This window comes from Rhea americana, unplaced genomic scaffold (assembly GCF_003343005.1).
Source record: "Rhea americana isolate MKP2758 unplaced genomic scaffold, rheAme1 scaffold_9, whole genome shotgun sequence".
NCBI classification, from domain to species: domain Eukaryota; kingdom Metazoa; phylum Chordata; class Aves; order Rheiformes; family Rheidae; genus Rhea; species Rhea americana.
The window spans coordinates 9,908,948-9,923,975 of NW_028187088.1; the positions used below are offsets into that span (position 1 = coordinate 9,908,948).

The 15,028-nt window shown below is 41.3% G+C and overlaps 1 protein-coding gene across 2 annotated transcripts in view; it reads left to right on the forward strand.

Annotated features, from left to right (window-relative positions):
- The window catches only part of CHRM2 (cholinergic receptor muscarinic 2), a 99,415-nt gene that overhangs the window by 441 nt on the left and 83,946 nt on the right, over positions 1–15,028 (forward strand). The window lies entirely within an intron of this gene.

A 15,028-nucleotide genomic window follows, 5' to 3' on the forward strand; every position in this document is an offset into this window, starting at 1 on the left:
TTCTTTCCCGCACCTAGGATTTCATCTGCTGCTGTGATAGGAAACCTCCCATCAAGAATATAATTTCCAGGAAATCAGCTTACATTTTGCTTCCTGATAGAAGGAGCAGGACAAAACAGGGGGAAACTTTTACTAAAAGGGTCCATCGTGGTGTGGGTCACCAGGGGATGGTAGCGAGAGRAAAGAAAGAAAGGCATTTGCCCTCAGCAGAGAGCCTACCTCTGCTGAATTACAGTTGTAGTATTAATCCTAGAATTTAAGCCTGCGTGATATAGCAAGGAAGGAGAGATATGCAGTAACCTGATTTAGAGAATCCCTCGCATTTTCTAAGCGCTATTCGTGGGCTTTTTTATTATTTATTTTTTATTACTGCTGCATTCCGACACAGGGACACCTCCTGGACCACCTCTTGCAAAGCCCGATGTGACATATTTGTTGGTTGCTCCTGCAAAATGTCACCTGGAGCCGGGAGCGGAGCCGTCCCGGGGGAGCAGAGCCTGCCCTCGGAGCGCGCTGGCTGGCGGGCGGGAGGGCAGTGCCAGGGGTGGGGAGACATGGGGAACGATCCCTGCCCTGCCAGGGACAGTGCAGTGCTGAGGGGTAGGCTGCCAGTGTTTCGGGGCAGTCCCTCTCCCCCTCCCCCAGCATCCCTCCTCGAGGGTGTGTGTCTAGCCCGGGTCAGTGCCCATCTCCATGGCCTCAGTTCTCAGATCTTGCCTTGGGGAAGGGGAGAGGAAGGGGATCCCCTGGCTCATTTCCCACCCTGCCACTCCAGCTTGGTCCCCACCCACTGCTAAGCTGCTCTCCCAGCACCAGGGAGGCAGCTGTGACCCACTTCCTCCTGAAACTTTGGGGCCAGCAGCTGGGGAGAGCCGGGCGGTGCTGCCCCTGCCCAGGCTGAGGTCCCCAGGGATGGGTGCTCTGGCACCGGCTCAGCACCCCTACCCTGGACCGATTGCGCTCCTGGCGGGGCTGAGCCGGTCCCKGCGAAGCCTCTGGGTTCCTTTTCCTTCCGCCCATGCTCCTGCCTATGGGGTGCTTGCGGCCAGCAGCAGTGAGCTGATGAAACGGCTCATATCAGGGGCTGTGGGAGAAAAGCCACTTTCCCAAATAGCAGCTTCGAGTGCCCAGGTCCCCTCCACCCCTGGCACCCTGCTGTTTTGGGGGCTCCAGAGGGACAAAATGCTCCCACGGGCAAAGCCTCCCACCCCAGCTCTCTGCCTAGGGTTACCTTTGCTATTTGAGTCTACCTGCCTGCTTTGCTCCCCTGGCCCCCTTCTCTTTGCCTCCCCGATGCCAGCCCTAGGCAGGGTAGCCTGGGCAGGCTGGCTGGGCCCCGAGCAGTCCCATGGSCCCCCTGGGAGCTGCTGGTCTCCTGACTCCTTCTCACGGGTCTCGGGGCAAGTCCTCCACCCTGCCACTGGGGAAAGCACAAGGGATTTCCCCCCAGCCCACCTCACTCCCCATCAGATTGAGTTTTTTCCTACCCTTTTCATATACTAAAGTTCCTTCAGGGAAAGGAGAGGTGTCTTTTTCCTTTTTCAGCTGCAAGSGGGATGTTGGGAAGCCGGTGACTGTTGTCCCAAATCTAGACAGAATAGTGTTTCTCTCCACTTATGTGTCAACCACAGTATYTGCACAGCGAAAAAGTCTCCCTTTTCACCTTCCCCTGAGGAAGATCTTCCTAGTACAGAAGCGAAAAAGGTGAGAGAGAAAAAATGGAGAAGGGTTGACCTCTGTTTGACAGCCTACTCTTGCAGGTTTGGGGGAGAAAAAAAAAAGCCCAACAATGAGGAAGGTTAATACGGGAGATCAAAAGTAGGCACGCTGTCTGCTTTTATGGTATTGCATCGCCTGCAATTACAGCCTCTGTCTAAATATATGCCAGCCTCAATGGTATGGTTTATGACACCAACCACTTTCAATGACTCGCATATAAACCGTGTTATGCTGCTCAAAGTATGCTTGCTCTTCTCTCGCTTGCTCGCTCTCTCTCCTTCAGGCTCTTTTTTGGTTATAACTTTGGTTGAGTTTCCCCTTTGCAGGACCTCTGGACTGCACTGAGCAGTTTCACAACCCTATTTGCTTTTATATTGGAGGCATGCCGTGGGCTTGCCTACTTGTCGAGCATCTGCCGGCTGAGCTGGCCCTCTCTGCTCTTGCCTGAGAGTGACCCATGAATTCTGCATTGCAGTCTGTCCAAGAAAAGGGCTCAGAATTTACAGTGGGGGGAGCTTGGCAATAACCATTTTCCATTGTTTTAGAGAGAGTGAAGAATGATAAAAAAGAGAGATGTCTCTCTCTTCTCCTGTCTAAAAATAAGATCTTAAGTAATATGCTGTACTCAAACAGTTGCAACTCTGTAGCTGGGCCCAGATAGGGGGAAATCTGGGCCATGAGTGAATAGGAGTATCCCGTGGAGGTAGAAGGAGTGACAGCCATGCCAGACCATGCTATGCTGTTGTTCAAGAGGGAGATCAAGACACAGGAAGGGGTAAACTGAGTCTATCTGTGAAAAAAAAAAAAAAAAGCAGCTGTGAACTGAAAAAATATATTTGTTTGAGTAAATGTTCAGTCTCATTTCCCACTGTGATTTTGGTTTTCATCTGTGGGCTGAGTCTGTGTGTGTGTTTTGTGGCTCTCAGTTGCTCCACATGCTTGAATCTTTCAGCCCATTAGGTGTCTAATTCAATAGTCTTTTGAGGAGGTCTGCTACGAAATCCTCAGTTGATATAGTCTCAGGGAGTTACTGTGCTCCACTCCTTTTCTGTAACCCACTCACCCATTCACCCAGACTTCCTCTTCTCTACTAATATCATGACCTACATGCAAAAGACTTATTTTCTGATCCTGTTTCCATAGTAATGCAGCATGAGAAATGCAGACAAACCAGTAATAATGAAGCAGATTCCCCTTCTGTGAAATCAAGACCTCTTTGAAAGTTGAGTTCAATTTAAGGGAAAGTAGGACTCCACAGAAAGTTGGATTTCCAGCCAAAATCTCTGCATCCTCTAGTGCCAGAGGCAGGCGAGGAACACARGGGTGAGGGACTTGATAAGAAACTACAGAAAAGGGGTGAGTGGCATAAGAGAGGTTCATCTCACACAGTGTCTTTTTCCTGTCAGCCGCTCCTTCTTTTAAATYCAAAACTGCAAAAAGCACAGATGGGATTCAAATGATCCTGGTTCAGTCMCTCAGAGGCTAATGCCATAGGTCCTGTAGGACAGACTAAACTACAGAGGAACAGATAGGAAGAAATTGGTGCTGGGTAGTCTAGGCTGTATCTAGCCATTTATTCACAAATTTCAGATGCCTCTGACTTTAGCCTTCACAGCTTGCAACAACTTGCAGCTAATTCACAGAGATTTGAAAGAACAGAAGAGGATTATTCACTCTTGAAAACGTTGCCCTTTTTCCTTTTATGGGTTTCTTGGGTGTGTGGATGGGTGCGTAATAGTAATCAGGCTAAGGGAAGTTAAAAGGGCTTAGCTCCAGCTCATATGAATGACAGGGATATCTTTTTCACAAATGCTTGTAGCCTTAAAAAGCTTAAATTGGATGGTAGCATTTCAAGTCCCATTAAATCCAAGCCTAGATTGAAGAACCATACTGCACAGAGGAGCAAGCACTGAAGACTGCAAAAGAAAGCCATAACTAAAGGAGGCAATTAACTCCTCCTTCCACCAGCACATGCACATGCACACATCTTTTCTGTAGGTCTTTTATTTAGGCAAAGGCAACTTTCAGCTTTGCAGGGGTCTCGACATTGTCTCTTGAGGTACAAAGAGACCGAAAGGTGCGGAAAGTCATCTACCTACTTGTCCTTATCTCACCAGCTGAATGTCAACTGCGTGTGCCTTGGGACTGCATGTGTTCACCTTCCGTTAGCAGGGTGGGGAATACTCAGTGATTTATGCCACTGTCTTCCTACGTTCCCCTAACAGAAGTGGACAGAACTACGAGGTGAGACCACTCTCACCACGATCCAYGATTTGGATTAAAAGGCTGAATTCCTTTCCCATGGGCCCTGAACTTGTTTCCATGTAAATGTACTTTAGGCTATGGAACGGACTGTCATTTTGGAGTGTCTGTCCTACCTTTAAAGCTGTACCACTGCCAATATTTAACACAGCCTAGGCATTGAAGAGAAAGATACATATCAGCAGAGATTTCAAAGAGACATTTCTCATATAAGTCCCAAGAAGATGGGATTTCAGTAGTCCATGTGCTTCATGTATTCATTTCTTAGAATATGATAAGGATAAAATAAAACAGATCATCATTTACGGCCAGCTGCTTTGCTGAGAGCCTTCCCTCTGTTTTTTGTATGACAAGATGCTCTTCTGATTCCTGGTTATCCAGCATCTCTTTTGACTCTATGGGCTACATTCTGATCTTAATTACATTATTGCACATCAGGGGTGATTCCACTGACTTTAATTACTTCTAATTTATTCTGGTGCAATTTAACTCAGAATTTTACTTTCATAGTAAGAAAGAGTCTTAATTGGAATATTCCAGTGTTTTGACAACTGTTTAAGGAACAGTTTTGAGTAGTCAGTCACTGCAGAAAGAGAAGTGCAATATGATATTGGACATTGTGAATAGGATGGGGGACCTCTGAGAATGATGGCAAAAAAAGATTTTTAAGGGGGGCCATAACACAAAAAGGTAAGAAGAAATCAGCATCTCCCAGATCTCTTAGAAAAGAACCTCAAAGATCTCAACCTCTCAGAAGAGCACCGAGTAAACTCTGTGCAGGTGTGCTTTTTATTCTTTTTGTTTGTTTGTATGTTTTGAGAGAGAGATAGAACTAAACAAAAAATGTCTTCATAGATCTTTCTTCTGAAACATTGTGCAAGTTAGTGTTGGAAACCAACATAAAATAAACCTAGCAATTTAAAAATAATTCTCTTGCTTAGGAATTTCTCTGTCAAGATTCTCAGGTGATTTGAATATGTAAAGCTCTCTTGAGTTCAGTGAGTGTAGGGTGATCTGCAATCTCTAAGGATCAGGCCCTTTATTTTTAGAATCCATTCTAGCATGTGAGAAGTAAAGTGGGCAAAATCTGTCCATAGAGATAACAAGTTTCTAGTTCAGCCAGTATTTGTATTTTAACAGATTTCTGAGAAATTTTCTTTCAGTGCTCAAGGGATTCTTCTTGTCTCTATTTAAACTCTTCGATCATATTTAGTCAGTTAGAAAGCAGAGTGGTCATGTATTGAAAAGGATTCACAAATTTGTTCATGAATAATGGCAGCAAGCTCATTCCACTATAATTTCTGAGGTCATTTTTTACAAGTGGGTGATCAATGATTTATTCATGAAAATATTCGTACATCCCAAAAGTTTCATGAATATTAGCATGATTAATTGGAATTGTGTTATTTGTTATCATTACTCATTATTTTCCTATTCAAAAATGTATCAGTCATCCAGTTAAGGAATATTAAAATATAACAATTGCAGTATCAGATCAGGCAGGTGTTTCATCTTGTCCAATTTTGTGTCTTTATTAGTTCCCCTACCATAGGCCTCAGAGGAAAGTACGGGGAATGCTGCAATAGATAAATACACTGCCCTCAAGGAATACATCTTCTTAATACCCACCAGCTTGTGGTTGCTTGGTGCCCTGAGACCATTTCCAAATGAAAACAAACACCTGCCTTCTTCAACTAAGTGGAAACCTCCATCAGTTCTAGACAAACTGTAGATACTCTCACTGGACACATAAGAAATTAATTCAATTTTGCCTCCCACCAAGATTTCTACCTTAGTGATGGCATCTAGCAGTGAGTTCAGTAAGTCAGGTATGTATTTGGTTGGAAAAAACATGCTCCAAACAATCTGTGATGTATTTAAATTAGTTGTCTTTTGATGTYACAGAGTGTTACCTTTCCGTTACATGATGTGAAAGGGTTGATAGTGGCACCCAGTTCATCATACAGGTGCATTCATTTACTCCTGTCCTCCTGTTCTTCTTCACTCTTAGTTAGACAGCCATAATGCACCTAGTCTTTCCACATACCTTAAAACACTACTGATTCTTCCAGTTTCTTTTTTGATGATGGACTGACCAATATGGACACTATAAAATTGTTTTCATATTAACACCTTTTATTCCTTCTATTTACTAATGGAGATTTTATCTTTTTTTTTTTTTTTTTTTTTTTTTTTTTTTTTTTTTTTTTTTTTTTTTTTTTTTTTNTTTTTTAACTGATACTGTAATTGAGCAGAATTTGACTGGGTTTTCCACTGTGATGCCAAGATCCTTCCCGAGTGGTCAGAGCTGGCTTAGAACCTGAGATGGTTTCTAAATATTTCTCTACATCTGCATTTGTTGTTTCTCAACCAACACTTCATTTGCTATCAGAGTATTCAGTTCACCCTGCTTAATTACTGTACTGTGAAATACTTCAACCTCAGTCTCCTTTTCTAACAGCAATAATTTTAGTAAATACATTATGCCTGGTAAAAAATCTTGGACAACCCAACTGCTAATCTTTTACAATGAAAAATGATCATTCGTGTGTTGCCCTTGTGTTCTCTCTCTTAAACGGTTTCAACTTTTAATGATCTACTAATTCTACAATAATTTAATTTCTTGGAAGGAAAATTTTCAAAGATTTTAAGAAGAGACACATATGCTTATATATACAAATACACATCAGATGATTGTACTAGTTTGATGCTTCAAAGTATACATCGAAAGGACGACATTTTCTTGGAAAGAATATTTTTTTTCCTTCTCACATGATGTTCTTGTACATAATTCTAGTTTTGAGTTGTTTCAATCAGTTTACCTGGAAACAAAATAAGGCTCATCAGTATATAATCCCTAAAATATTCCAGTACGTCTCCTAAAGATAGGTATGTAAGTTGCTGCCATCCAGTCTGTAGAATATCAGACTTCAGTGACAGCTTGCCTCTTTTTGCTATCAACTCAGCCACTTCATTTTCAACTGCTTCCCAAACCACTGCGTATATAACCATGAGATCCTTGTGACATGCTGCTTTTTTGTTTATCAGTTTGTTCCAGTGCTTCCCCTTTCGACATTTTTCATTCCACAAGCTCATGTCCTTTCTTTACTTGAAAAGAGTAGTTCCAATGTGGGCATTGGCATGACATATTTTGTGGGGAATATTTATGTAAATGAATCATTCAGAATCTCTGCAGTGCCCTTTTGTTCATTAATTGCTCACATTATCCCTGAGAAGTCCAGCAGATCCCACTTATCCCCTTGTAAACTTTGTGAATTTAAGTTTCTTCAGAAATATTCTTCAGTTTTGGTTTGGTTTGGCTTCAGCTCTTCAGCTCTTGTCACTTAATGCATCCTTGGCCCTCTTCATTTACAGCTGACGTTTTGTTTGTGTTTTATTGTAATTTCTCTCCTTTAGGGGCTTTACTAGAGCTGAATTGTCATTTCCTGAAAGCTGATTGTTTGGCTCAAACAACCTCTTGGACCTTAACATTTCACAATACCAGTGTTTTTTCCTCTCTTGCCTTTCAGTTTGCTTTCTGCATGACTTCCCTGACTCAGAAACTGTCTGTTAATGTATCTGTCATTTTGAATTTGTGGATTTTACTTTATTCCTCTCTCTCTTTCTTTCTCCCTTCCTCTCTTTTTTCTTTCCTTCTTTCTCTTCCTTTCTTTCCTTCTTTCTTTCTTTCTTTCTTTCATTTCTTTCTCTTTCTCTCTTTCTTTCCTTTCCTTCCTTCCTTCCTTCCTTTCCCTTTCTAAGTCCAGTACTTTTTTAAGCAGTTCACTAATTATTATCATATTTTTTTACCTCACTTTCTTAATGTAGYATTAAGTTCATTATTTTCAATGGCTTGACTGTATCATTTCTTCTGTTACTTAAGACCAAGTTGAGAACACATACTTCTACATACTCTAAGGCCAGCAGTTCTAGAAATGACCTAGAAATTATTTTTTCTAATTTCTTTGTGWTAGTTGATCAGCCAACGTACAGGTGGGTGAACTCACCCATGATTACAGCTTTATTAGACTCGATTGCCTCTTTGGTCTCATACCATACAATCCGTTAAAAATCCCAGACATTTCCCAGGCAAAGTGTGCTAATGTTTTATGCAAGCATCAGAGTTTAATTAAAGAAGTATGTTTTCATGCTTAGTCCACTAGATAAGGACCAAGGAGATCACAGACAAGCTCCTGACTATGCTACAAACTTCCCATATAACCTTTGACAAGTTCCTGTGGCCTGACACAGAGGCCATTGAGGTTGGAGGAAAATGCTTCTTAACTTTGGGTAGACTTTGGACAGGCTTTCTAAAGTGAAGAAGGTAATTCTTCAYCGTCACATGACAATGCTGTATGGATTCACTTGCTACAGTCTGCCAAGTATTGAGGTTCAGCTGTGAGACTGCCACACGAATACCAGAGCACACATAATCCGTTCGCAGCAGCTTTCATTGCACTGGGATTTCAGAAAGCTGAGCCTTTAGGCACTGATTATCAGGAAAGTTTCTGTACAGAATGGAGGATAAGCTAAAATGTTCAAAATCCCTCCAATAAAGATGTACTGAAGCCCTCAACTGCCCCAGATCATGCTGAAGAATAAAAGGAGAAAATGACTAACAAGGGCAGTTTTACATGGAAGAAACTAGATTGCATATTCTGGGCTTGTTTGAAAAAAAAAAAAAAAAGAAAGAAAGAAAGAAAAAAGAGAGAGAGAAAGAAATTAAAAGAAATGTTAAATGGCTATTGGCAGTCAAATTCCCCAAGCAAGGTTTATGAGGCCATGACCACAGATAATTTGCTACCTCAGTGCTGTTCACAAAAGTTATACGGTCCTACTGGTGGTGCGCCTGTTCCAACACTCATTTCCAACATAAAACAGAGATAGTAGATTGTGAAAGCAGAAGACATAGACCAAGCAATATCGATGTGTGGACAGAGAGGATGTACTTTTTTCCTCCACCACTACCTAAGGTCACTTGAGGATCTCCATCATCATCACTGTGGTAGATTAAGAGTAATGCTTCACACTTCGATTCATACCAAGGCGAAGCGGTGGTGTTAAAAAAAAAGCTGCTTTAAAGTCCAACTTTCTGATGTTTGTCATCATTCATTCATGGTGGGAAAATTCAGTTCGCTCTTTTATACATAATAGCGCATGACTATCAATTAATACATGGGTTGAAAATGAAGGCAGATCATGCCTGGTGCTGGGAACCTCGTAAAGGGGCTTTATGTAGAACAAGTGTGTGAACAGTTTGCCCCTCATTGAACTGTTCCTCCAGATGAATGTTAGGGAAAGATTACCTTTTCAAGGAAGGAGATATTTTCCCTGCTATTTGKTTTTCCATGCTGAGGCTAAGCTGAAAACTTTGATCTCCTGATCTGTTACTGGTATCTTTCACCCACACTAATTTCGCTTTTCTAGCAGTGAATTCTCAGCTGATGAAAGCTGTCAGAACATGAGTGACATGAAAGAAGAGGCCATCACCAAACAAAGTGCTATATTTAACCTGGCAATGTCATGCCTTCTCAGGTCTGACCTTGAGCCCTAGCAGCGAGGATATAAATGGGGTATCTCAGTTGTAAGATTTCTTCCTTTGACTAAACGTAGAAGGTTCTTATACACAAGGAAAATCAGGGAAGGAGGAAGATAATACAAGCTACCATTTTGCTTTTGACATTTATGAGTAGCTGCCATTAAAGGAAAGACCATATTAAGGGCTCACTGTTAAATTCTCATTAAAAATGTCTGTTTGATGTCTGCAAGTCATTTTCACAATCTCATCCACTGGGAGTAAATGTAGAGGTCTTTACTGAAAGGTTTTGACATCAGAAGCAGTTCCCCGAGAGGAGCATCATACTGTTATTATTCATTTTGCACTTTGATTCAGTAAAGGATAGAAACCAAAAATATACAGTTGGAAAGAAGCAAGCAAGAAAAAAGTAAGAAGAAGAAGAAAATAACCATTTGGTCTGTTTTCTCTGAAGAAAGCTTGTAACTCTCTCCCTCTCTTCAGGGAAGAGCGATACTGTGTATCTTCTACTTTGAAACAGATGCCAATGAAAAATATCTGGCATTGAAAATCCCAGATAAGTCAAGAGTTGTCATTCTTTAGAACTAATATGTCTCATTACTTTCTTTAAAGCCTCTTAAAAATCAAAGTAGAGAATGGGATTAGCACATAACTAAAAAGAGGAGGAGCGATTTTATTCTTAAGTTACTTTCTTTGCACAATGATGACACGGGCTGAATTTCTAGATCCACCTCAGATTCCTGATGTGGCCTCTGGCAAGCCCAGTAATCTCCCGTATATCAATTTCCCAAATGGAAACTGTAGAAAACAGTATTCACTTTCTCATGTACTTTGTCTACTCTTCCTCTTTGAAATCTTTGGCAACTGTTCTGTAACACCTTGAACAGAGGAACCTTGCATTAATTTGGGATGCCGTGAAAATAATTGAACGATATAGTATCTTTCAAATACTTATCTGTTTTTATTCCATATAAGAATTATCTTATAATATGGACCTGATCTTTCTGTTCTGTAGTTAGTAAGAAGTTTTCCATTCACCTCTAGGGTCGTTGATACAGGTAGCTGTAAATGGGATACGTCTCAGCAGCCCTTATCTGAAGTATGTACACAATAGATATGTTTAAATAGCAARAGATGTTCTGCCCATATCAGACTCAAAAAGGTACAGAGGAACCAGAAATGATACAGAGGAAGGTGAGAAAGATGGTGGGAATTATCAGGCTTCCAGAGAGATGTTAAATAAACTAGGACTCCTCATCCCAAAAATGATGTGAGTGATGTAGATCTAAACAGCCATTCAAGGGATGGAAAAARCGAATAGGATACTATTAATTTTTTTCCATGATATCTGTAGGTCGCAGGTGAATATTAAAAGGCATAGGTTTAAAAATCMCTGTGTAGTTAAATTGTGGTACTCATTGCCCTAGGACATTTTGTGGATGTCAAAAATATATACGGGTAAAATGATTACATTAGACAAAATCATGGAAGAGCAACACTGTCCAAAGTTTTGTGATGCAAATAAAGTCAGGGATCAGGAAGTCCCCACATCTCCAACTGCTTCAACCTAAGGAAGGTTTCCTGGGGCGGTATCACCCTCTTCTCTTCATTTCCTCTTTGCTACTGGCTAGCAGGAAGTTGCAGGATAGCGGGTGAGCTGGCTTAAGTACAGCTGTTCATGCATCCAGAGCCCCACGCAGAGTTGCCAGGGTAGCCGTCTTCTTTAGACAATGCTAAATCTGTTTTATTTTTGTTGCTCACTATAGAATTGTTGTCATTCCTGGCTAGATGCTAATCAAAACAGCAACAAGACACTTTTTAAAGCTGTTAAATTCACCCCTGGCCCCCCAGGAAAATCTGCTGTAAATAAATTCAAAAATTCTATGTTTTATATATTTATTGTAATAGTGGGGGAATTTTAATACACATGTGGCTTTCGGGTAGACCTCATTGCTAGCTGCTGAATGTGCTTTTCTACTCCACTGTCTATAATTCCAGTACCTAAAGTAACCTTCTTACAGATGCACACATCTTCCAGCTTAATACCCKTGTGTTCCCTTCACAGGTCTGCACAGGGGAAAGAGTGTGTTGGGAAAGGAGAAATGGGGTGAGAGCTCTGCCTTTAGACTCTCTTTTTATTTAGTCTGCTACTTCCAATGAATAAACTGGAACAAACAGCCTTTATATGACAAAATGGAGGAAGGATGTGACAGACATTGAGAGAGACATTTGTATCCCTATAAATATGACATGAAAAAGTCTCCCTTGGAAGTTCCCTTGGAAGTTGCAGGTATACAACTTTTTACCTCCTTAGAGCAGACCTGCCCCACTCARATACAGAACAAGAAATGATTCCTTCTTCTTGCTTTTCACTTGAAGTCCCCAAAATTACAGCATTACCTAAGTTTTGTATGCTCTGATGGCTTCTATCAGAATTTAGACCTTGAACTAGTGAGTCCTAGAAAAAATATGAAGTTTACAGGATAGAAAACTAAGGATGGACTTTTGTTAAAGGAGGCAGTCTCTGACAATGATCTCTTTTTTTTACTGAGGTCTTTTATGCATGTAAATGGTGGGACTTGGAGGTCACTGGAAAGCTCTCTAGATCAGAGTTCTGCCATTATGAACACAAGCCTATGGGAATCACAGCATCATCCTTTCACCTGTGCAGGATTGCTCTGTGCTGCAACAAGATGATGATTTAAAGACAAATTTAGAGGTGAGCTGAAAAGCTTTGAAATGAGCAGAAGCTAGGTTTTCTGTTTGTTAAGAAACCCACACAGCAGTAGAATTAAAATTAGATTTCCAAGCTCATAATAGCTAAAGCCCCGACATTTTTTGTTGACTAGCTTTAAAAGAGATTTCTGGATGCTCTCCTTGTTTGAAAATCAAGCTGTTAGTGTGGGTTCTTGGCTATGGCTTTAGAAATCCAAGTTTAGGTACAATATTTTTAACTCTAAGCCAAACTCTTTAACAAGCAAAACAAAATAATTCTTAAGGAAAATGTGGGCTTGGCTCCATTCTATCTGGAATGCAATTACTCTTCCTGCTATCCTCAGGGCTGTAAAAAGCTACTGTTCTGCTTGGGATACATTTCCAAGCTATTTTATACACATATAGATGACTACATAATGTGAAAGGCAAAGGAGAGCCAGGCCCACACCACATAAATTAACAATACATTTTGCTCTGGAGGCAGTTTTTGTGGTTTTYAGAAACTGGCAGAGAACTTTGCAGATATTTGATAAAACATGGCAGGCATCTGTGAATTGCAGTTCTTCTCTTGACAAATATTTGAATGTCATTGTCCAAATTACACTGAAAAGAGGCCAAGAAAAAGAAGCTAAGTCTGGGGACCTGCACCCTAGGTTTACCAGGACTGGCTAGGGAAGTGCTGTCCCCAGCTGTTTAGCACTGTCTTTCAGCTCTTACTCATCAGTTCCCCTGATCTAACAGTAGAGATGATTATTTGAGTTTTTCTGACCCATTTCAGTCAAGATGAGTTTAAACAATAATTTTTGCTCAATAGATGTGGTGATATGTACATAAACCACATATTAGTGTACATTAGAAATCCCCTCCCACTATGACTGGTTTGCACAAAGGATGCTGAAACAAGTTCATATTTATAAAGATTTACTACTACTAATCCACCACTATCAGASTATATTGATTCTAGTGGTGAAAATTACTTCTAGGGAGAAATAAACAAATGGAGAAGAGAGAGAAGGGAAAGGTAAAACTCTGCTCAGYTGCCAGCTAGTAAGAACATCTTCCTAGGCTTCCCAGATGAGCATCGTCTCCTGSGTACCCTCCGCAGTGCAGCAGCTGGTTCCCCTTGTAATACTTTTTTCCACTGTAATTATATAGTCTCCGTGAGGATCTGCTCAAACCCCCAGTTGGTAGAACCTGCTTACAAAGTTAGCGCTGACAAGGGCTTATGCTGATAGGGGCTGCATGACCTACTGGATGTGAAACTTAGTGCATATGTCCCGTCACATAAACCCAAAACTACAACCAAAGGGTAGGAAGAGAGGTGGAAGAAGGGGTGATTCTTATGCTGGTGGCAATAGCTGCTCATGAGAGCCTACCATGACAAGACTAAGGGGATATGCAGCTACAAGGCCATGAGGATAGCACCACAAGAATCATGAGGGAAAAAGCCTTCTTCAAGGGGAGAAGTCCCAGAGGCTCTGAAAATTTCCCTATCAGCTTGGATGAGAGGAAAAGGCAGGCTGTGGAGTTGCGGACAGGAGGCCGTTGGCCACACAAAACATCAACAGCATTGTTTACTCAGCATGGAAAATGGAAAGATGTGACAAGATGACATTTTGGCATCCTAGAAGTCAGCAGAATTACCCCATGGACTTCTCTAGAGCTGAAGGATTTCTTCATTAGTTGCAAAAGGAGAAATGTGATGTCCTTGGTTCGAATTTGCTGGGAGAGGCATTGACTCAGGCTGTCTTGAGTGAAGGGTGTAGTTTCTGAAGATTTRCTCTTGCCTGAGGCTGTTGGAGCCTGGGGAGTTGTTTTGGCTCATCCTTTCCTATGTGATCTGGGTCATAGGCTGGCTATTCCCTCTCTGAAAATTTATAGGGGTTTTCCTGCCRGCAACTTGGATAAGAGCCAACCTCTTTCCATTTTGTTGTTGTTGTTTAAAGAGAGACGAAGTGTCACGTTTCTCTGCTGTCAGTCAGCAGACAAGACTAGCTGAGGATGCAATGAYGCTGTGCTAAGGATGATAGTGTAACAAGTAGCTACAGCACAAGAGCAAAGSAGAAATGCATTCCCTTCATTTTCTGATATGCTTTAGATGCCATGTTGAGTTTGACTGTGAGAGGAGCAGAGAACCCTGATTGCATGTTGCAGCAGGTAAAAAACTAGCAATTTAACTTTTATTCCAGCTAGAGTGGATGGAACAGGAAAAAGATGTTCATTTCTTTCCTTCAAGGCATGAGGAGGCTCTGAGTGGGCTTGTTCCCTAGTCCACTGGTAGCGTTTGTAATGCAACACAGTAGTGACAGCAAAGAGGAAAACACAGGCGTTCTCTCTTGTTTATTTGTTTGTTTTTCTTTATTTCATGACAGGAACTGAGCTCGAGYATTTTATTTATTTCATCTTATTGCTTCACTAAACCAAGAAAGAGGACTAAAAGCACAATAGCCAGAAAGGAAGAAATGTTTACAGCTCAGCACCCAGACAGGAAAGCGATAATAAGTAAATAAAGAGAAATCATTTACTTATTTTGAAGGTCCAATAAGGCCTGTTCAGTAGGGAATCACACCAATTTATTTATTTTTGTTGCRTTCAAAAGCACTCCATTTCCTCAGCCTACTGTGCTCTGCCATGAAGCCTGTTTCTGCACTGCAATATTAAGAAGTAATTATTACCCTTTACTGTGTAATGATTAGTTATTTCACAGGCCACATAGAAGACTTCTGCAGTCGTCATGCCAACTCTCTCCTGCATTTTGGCTTAACCCACTCTTCTCTGCTGCAATGATCAGCTGTG